Genomic DNA, 8,527 nt, shown 5'->3' on the forward strand with positions numbered 1-8,527 from the left:
AGAGACTTTTGCTGAAGACGTAATTACGAGCGTAATTAAAAAGATGCCCAGGACAAATAGCAAGACGAATGGATGACAGATGGACCAAGGAAATTCTCTGCTATATTCCGAGATAAGAGAAGAGAGAGAAAGGTCGATGTAATGCAAGGTGGACAGACGATATTAGAAAACTAGTAGAAGCAACACGATGCGTGTAATTGAAGATCGTGTTGTTCGGAGGAGGAGTTTACCCAGCAATGGATTTTAGATGTTTAATGGCGACGACGACGATCACGAGTAATGTACGAGCCGTAGATCTTGTCCGTTTTGTTGATAGAGCAGGATTGGAAGCGAGGGGGACATCCGCAGGCAGATGCGGCGCGGCTCCGGCCGTGCTCTACTTGCGGCGGCCGGCCTCGCAAATTTATACGATCTGATAGCGCGCCCGTTTGTCCGCGCGCCCTGCTACTTTGACAATAGTTTTAAGAGGCCGCGCCGCATAAATTGGATTACTTAAAAGAGTTATGTGCGCTCAAGGGCAATCTCGTTTGCTAAACAGTTAGTTCGCCACGTGTTCTGGGAATTGGAACGGCCCGCCTGCCAAAAGTCGCAGCCCGTAACGGCTCATTTGGTGGTCTTTGTGTTACACTTTAATGTCGCAGTCACGTGCGCCTCCTGCACCGCACTGTGTCACTGTCTGCACACGCTACGCCGGCGGTCATCAACTAAGCGAAACGCAGAGTTCGCCGAACTCGTGAACCTTTCTGAGCTACTTTCTCTCATCGGTTCTCCTCCTCCTTCTTCTTCTTCTGGTATCTTTACCAGATTCCTTACAGTTTTTTTTTTCATTGATGATTACATTTTGATTCGCACCGTGTACTAGAGGAATTGTAATTTCTCTTCTTGGTAACTTTCTACACTACTGGCCATTAAAATTACTACACCACGAAGATGACGTGCTACAGACCTGAAATTTAACCGGCAGGAATAAAATGCTTTGATATGCAAATGATTGCTTTTCAGAGCATTCACACAAGGTTGGCGCCGGTGGCGACACCTGCAACGTACTGACATGAGGAAAGTTTCCAACCGATTTCTCATACACAAACAGCAGTTGACCAGCGTTACCTGGTGAAACGTTGTTGTGATGCCTCGTGTAAGGGGCAGAAATGCGTACCATCACGTTTCCGACTTTGATAACTGTCGGATTGTAGCCTATTGCGATTGCGGTTCAACGTATCGCGACATTGCTGCTCGCGTTAGTCGAGATCCAATGACTGTTAGCAGAATATGGAATCGGTGGGTTCAGGAGGGTAATACGGAACGCCGTGCTGGATCCCAACGGCCTCGTATCACTAGCAGTCGAGATGACAGGCATTTTGTCCGCATGGCTGTAACGGATCGTGCAGCCACGTCTCACTCCCTGAGTCAACAGATGGGGACATTTGCAAGACAGCAACCACCTGCACCAACAGTTCGACGACGTTTGCAGCAGCATGAACTATCAGCTCGGACACCATGGCTACGGTTACCCTTGACGCTGCATCACAGACAGGAGTGCCTGCGATGGTGTACTAAACGACAAACCTGGATGCACGAATGGCAAAACGTCATTTTTTCGGATGAATCCAGGTTCTGTTTACAGCATCATGATGGTCACATCCGTTTTTGGCGGTATCTCGGTGAACGCACATTGGAAGCGTGTATTCGTCATCGCCATACTTGTGGATCACCCGGCGTGATGGTATGGGCTGATATTGGTTACACGTCTCTGTCACCTCTTGTTCGCATTGATGGAACTTTGAACAGTGGACATTACGTTTCATATGTGTTACGATCCGTGGCTCTACCCTTCATTCGACCCCTGCGAAACCCTACATTTCAGCAGGATAATACACGACCGCATGTTGCAGGTCCTGTACGGGCCTTTCTGGATACAGAAAATGTTCGACTGCTGCCCTGGCCAGAACATTCTCCAGATCTCTCACCAATTGAAAACGTATTGTCAATGGTGGTCGAGCAACTGGATCGTCACTATAGGTCAGTCACTACTGTTGATGAACTGTGGTATCGTGTTGAAGCTGCATGCGCAGCTGTACCTGTACACGCCATCCAAGCTCTGTTTGACTCAATTCCCAGTCGTATCACGGGCGTTATTACGGCAAGAGGTGGTTGTTCTGGGAACTGTTTTCTCAGGATCTATGCACCCAAATTGCGTGAAAATATAATCACATGTCAATTCTAGTATAATATATTTGTCCAATGAATACCCGTTTATCATCTACACTTCTTCTCGGTGTAGCGACTTTAATGGCCAGTAATGTAGAAATCATAACTTAATGTTTTCCCTACGATCATACCAACGTACACAATCCGTCTCATCTCTCCTCGACCTCAACACTCTTCTCTGAACAACACCAGAAACATTAGTTCCCATCATTTTCCTACCCCATTCCATTTGACAGTCTTCTTCTCTTACGTTCTTTTCAGTAGCAAGATACTTATTTTGGAATGATCTCCTTCATTATATCAGAGAACTGTATAACATCTCTACCTTCAATAGCTTCAATAGATAGTTAACGACTTTTATAATTACCCGAAGTTGCTAGCTGGTACAGCCTGTATTAATTTTTCTGTCTTAGAGAATTCTGTGTGTCGTACCGTCTCACTTCTGTACATCCATAAGCACATTCTGTATCGTGTAGGAACTGTTCTACCACCTGAACTTCCAACTAATTCTTCATTCGAAGAGGAACTCCATACCGAGCATCTCCGGTTATACGTTCTGAGGGTTGATCGCGGGGGCACTGTGGATGCCTACATTCGCTCTGATTTAAATTCGGAGACATTAGGTGAATCGGATGCAAAAAATGAAAAAGGAGAATAGTTCTGGTTTCTCGAAATAAATGCATGACATCGGAAATTTCTCATCGGAGTAAACTATAGGCCGCTCAAAATCGGTCCGGTGTCAGGCTTCCAATCAACCCTTTCCGCAGTTTGGTCGCTTTCCGAGCATCTAAATGCTATGGGAGACTCAAATGTAAACCTGAAGCTAAAATCTTGCTATATGTAGAATTTATAGAGACTGTCCCACTGTAAAGATACCAATGTTTTACCTTTCAATCCTACCCACCACTTGCCACAAAGGCACAGCATTATAGATAAAGTGGTAACGAAGAGCACAGATAAAGTAATTCGAGCCAGCCAGACTTCTGTTCCTGGCCCTCCTACCAATGATGTGATATTCTTAATGCTAATATAAAGAGATAAATCTCAAGTAATAACGTATGTAGACTTTAAACGGGTATACCACGATGACCTAAAAAATAACTATACAGATATTCCTTGGAAAGATATAAATAATGACCTGATATTAGATGCCAAAGTCTGCGAATTAAGTCGTTAACTTAACTACACTACGTGATAAACATGCCCCTCAACTTTCAGTCGAAGCAAAGAGAACTCCTGCTCCATGATTGACTACCGAAACAAACAAGATAACAAATAAACGAGACTCTGTGAATAGAAGATTCAAACGAAATCCAACATCTGATCTCTGTTGCCCCATCTTAGAGTAGAAAACAAGGGATTACTGGTTGCTGCTGATGTGGATTTACTGGAAAGCTCTATCAGTGGACAATTACTGCAGCCGGTAACATAGTCATTCAATTTGATTCCTGATGTGTACTTTGCAACCAGGTTATGTAAATGTTATGAGATTGCTATTGATAATATATTTTCAGACAAATCTAGGGAAAAAAAATATCACAAAAACGTTCGTAAATGGGCTATCTGATCATGACATAAAGCATCTTGTGTTAAATGTTGAAACTTGTCAGGATAAAAATTCTATTAAATCTGATTACAGGAGGGTAATATATCAGTTTAAAATCGAAAACTATAAAGGTGAACAAGTACTTACACTGTTAAGATTTGCATTTTGGAGCCCATATTGGCTACACTTTCTTGCTTCGAATGACCGGTCCTGTCATATCCCTGAATACTGACCATTACTCCTGGAACACTCTGTAGAGACTTGAGATCCCTTGTCGGTAGAACTAAATTTCATGCGAATAGAGAACCAGTTCTGTTTCACAAGAACGATGTGTTCTTAATCTGTGTTAGTTACGTGTCAATGGAACGTTTCCTTAAAGGTATTTCATAACGTTTGAGCACAATCTATTTTCTCGAGTCATACGACAAGTCTATCGTAGTGATGTGGGTTTCCGTTATAACTATCTATACCGAAGGTTTGCAGGTTTATCTCACGCCACATTCCGCTGCGTTTCAGTAACGAAGGTGTGGGTAGGCTATTTGTCTGTGCCGCATGACTTTCTGCGCCTGCGCAGATGCGTGTAGGAGCAGGCGCGCCGTGATTTACCGCGGGTCGGCAGTCGATGGCTGGTCGAGATACGACGCTCTCCAGCTTCCAGGAATTCTCCCCCTGGTCACGTGACACGCGCGCTGCCTGCGCATTAACGCGGAAATGGCCGCTTTGTCACAGCGCTGCTCAGCATTTAGCTATTTATCTGCCGCGGCGGGGGTGTTCACTCGCGAGGCGTGAACAGAGCTGCTCCTGTTCTCGCCGTACAAATCTAATGAAGCAAGGAAGTGACCGTTAAATACTGTTGACGGTCAGGTCTTTAGGAATCCAGCACAAGTTCGGATTGGTCACGGATGGGGAAGGAAACTAACTGTTGCCTTGTTAATAGAATCATTTTAGCGAAAAAGTGGAAAATCCTGATTGCCATGTCCGGATTTGAATCTCGCTCCTTCCGAATACGAGTCCACTACTTTAAACGCCTGCTCATTTAATTTGGTCCAAATGCCCTGACAGAATTAAGTTTAGCCGCCCAACCAGTCGACGTCAGAGCTACAACTGTGGCGATATCACGAATGTAATCCCACAAGGTTCAATTTCAGCTCCACTTTTAATTCTTTTACATGTCGATGACATTCCACTTAACGTAACACCAGAAAGAGCTCTTACATTTTGTAGATGACCCGAGTGTTATAAGTGACCCAGTTAGAGAGCCATCAACATAAGAAATTACTAATAATTTTTTTCGTAGAATTAGTAAGTGGATCTCTGAATATCTTCCCTTCCTCAATTAAAGTATTCAATTCTGTGCAGTAAAATAAAATAAAATAAATACCACTTAATGCAGCACATGAACACGGACCACTGAATATAATAATATGCCCCACTTTTTGCGGTGGTGCATTAATTAGCACACTGGACTCGCATTCGAGAGACGACGGTTCAAATCCACGTTAGACCTTCCTGATTTAGTTTCTTCGAGATATATCAAAATCGATTCACACAAACAGCAGGATTGGTCTTTTGAAAGGACACTGATGATTTCTTCCCCATCTTTGAAACAGGACGAGTTTGTGCTCCGTCTTTAATGACGACGTGAGGTCTGGAACATGACAAGGAATGAGAATTCAGAAAGTGGACGTAATTAGTTTGATACTTAACTTTAATCCATTAATGATGAACGTCGCTCTTAACGGTACATGATTCACAATATTATCTGTTCAGAATACATTCTTGAAGTAATTATAGTAACTGAAGATGGCGCCTTGCTAGGTCGTAGCAAAGGACGTAGCTGAAGGCTATGCTAAACTGTCGTCTCTGCAAATGGGAGTGTATGTAGACAGTGAACCATCGCTAGCAAAGTCGGCTGTACAACTGGGGCGAGTGCTAGGGAGTCTCTCTAGACTAGACCTGCCCTGTGGCGGCGCTCGGTCTGCAATCACTGATTGTGGCGACACGCGGGTCCGACGTATACTAACGGACCGCGGCCGATTTAAAGGCTACCAGCTAGCAAGTGTGGTGTCTGGCGGTGACACCACACTTTTTATGTTTAACGTGTAGAGATTACTGAAAATTTGAAGTGAAAGAATTGTGTTACTCAACTACTGAATCAACGATGTTATACAACATTTGCTCGTCGCCTTATTAAAGCTGTCAATAACCCAGACGGTTGTTGTATGTCAAGCCACAAAAATCTTTGATCATTTGTCCAAAATCATAAACTTGCAGGCAGGTAGTAAAGCAGATGTAAAATCTAACGCGAAATCAACTCCTCCGCAACAGCTCCTTGTATCCCATTGTCCAATATGTAGTTAAACATGTTAACGTACTCATTCCACGTCACTTCGATAAATATCGCGAAATTGTCTGTGGGACATGTAAATAACTAATTAATAAATGTATGACGGTTCCAGTCGGTTCTTTCGTGTTCGTTATTTCCTTTGATACCAGTAACTGACGCCAAATTCAACACGAGATAGCAGGTCCGTTGTTGATGACTGAACGGAGACTCATTCCTAATGTAGAAAGAGTAGTTAAAAATATATCAGCATGTTCTCTACATCCTGTCACAGGATACCAAGTTTAATTCGAGAGGATATCGTTTATTTTATACTAGAAGCGATGGCTATATTACAATTTAACGATCCAGGTGCACCTAACTTAAATATCAGTACAACACTCCACATTTTTGACATAGATGCTTAGCTGCTTTCGTTGTGTACAATAGTATTTATGCAAACCAACTTTTCAAATACCAAGCAAAATTTTACACTTCATGCTTCATTCCCTGAGAGTCCATAAAGATACTCTGTAAAAGGAGTCATATTCCCTAACCCATATCACTGAAAACTGAGAAGTCTGCGGTTGTTTGCTGGTAAGCTTTTGGTTTATGTACATGGATGTCTGACTACTTTTCTGGGGATCCCTCCACATAAAAGACAAGAGAGCATCAGTTTAACAGTAAAAACTATGTACGAGTCTTCAATTTCTAACGAATATAGAAATTTAGAGCGAGAGAATCAAGAGTATAGCGTTGTGACTGCTGCAAGATTTTTTTTCCTTGCTACATTATAGCGCTGACAGCGATCCCATTGGAGACGAACAATATGATAAACGATGAAAATACAAATGGCTAATGTTACAGGATATTTATTTTGTAAATTGGAATACGGGTTATAAGACCATCAACAAGTGATAACTGACTGTTGTTGTTAAAGACATACACAATCTTTTGAACTACTTCGTGGAAGATACGAAGTCTGTAAACTTGTAAAACGAAAAAAATATACGTATTAGGGGTACTAATCTCAGCCAACCTTTGTTTTGCTGGTGATGTACGTCTTGTCTCAGGTGCAGGTTAAAAACCAACGAAAGAAAAATAAAACTTAGTTGAACAAGTTTGTAAGTAAGCGTGACAATCAGTTACAATGAAGTTAAAATAATATTTAGCCTACATATCGAAAAAAATGGGACAAACAGCCACAGAAGTAATTGATGTATAAAAAACAGCATCGTTATACTAGGATGTTAGTTTAAATGCGCACTTTATTAAGTACTATTATTTAGTTTCAAGCAACTGGATCTACATCATGTATAAAAACTAGACGATACAATTCTACAGATACGTATTCAGGTCCTAGGCGGTGTGATGGTGCACCTGCTCATCTACAAACTCTCAAAATTTTTTCAAGGCCGCAGTTAAGTAGTTACGGAGGCCATGCTCTTGCGATATCCCTGTGTCTATTTGAAATTCCATACACTATTCTCAGATTGATTTAAATTTGACTTTGTTTCTGTGAGGGTTTCCTTTATGCTTGTTGTCTTCTGACGTAATCAAAATTCAGCTGGTATTCCGAAGACATATTCTCGATTTATAGCGTAATATGTTTGTTTATAATGGACAAAGGAATGGCATGCTATTTGTTTGCTGTCTTGAAGCATTTCATTGATTTCTTCTGGTTTACAATTTGTTCTGTGTACAAACGCCCCTTTTTGAATTCACTGACTTTAGGAATTAAACTGATGTTCTCCACAGTTAAGGAGAGCCGTGGATGTAATTCTGTAGGTAGATGGAATTAGTGAGATTCTACGATAGTGGTTTATGTCTATGTTACTTCCTTTATTGTGTACAGAGGTGCTTCGGTTTCCAAGATTTAATCATAAATTTCTACGAGCTTCGTAATAAAATTTTCTGCAGCATTTTTTCACAGTCCCTAGACGATCTGATCCACTTCCAATGTTTTATTTATTCTTAGAGACTGCACTACCTCATCTAGTTCCTGTATACTCGATGGTTCTCAATCTTGATGTTAGTGGATGAAATAGACTTTTTTGTGATTTTTCACAAGTAAGTTGTTCCGAAAAGTATTCTGCGAGGTTACGAAATTTTTACTAGTTGTATGTCTTTGAACTACAGTGATGACGGAGATTATTTGGTCATTTCATTTTCAATTTGTTTTCTTGTATCTTCCCTTTGTCTGAGAATCTTTCTTGTCGAGTTTTTTATAGTTTCTTGAGACGTCTGTGATATCTGTGATATCATGTATGGTTTTTTGGTTTTTGTTGCGTCCCTTCTATAAGCCGATGAAATTCACCTCTCTAGTAGACACATTTTCGTGTTCCGGTTTGCGGTACTATGTTTTCTGCTGTTTCTGTAATCATATCTGTAGTCGTTGCAAATCTAGTGCGTTTCATTTTCTGTTTTGTTCATAAATTTTTCATTACCTT

This window comes from Schistocerca piceifrons, chromosome X, assembly GCF_021461385.2.
Source record: "Schistocerca piceifrons isolate TAMUIC-IGC-003096 chromosome X, iqSchPice1.1, whole genome shotgun sequence".
In the NCBI taxonomy this organism is placed as follows: Eukaryota; Metazoa; Arthropoda; class Insecta; order Orthoptera; family Acrididae; genus Schistocerca; species Schistocerca piceifrons.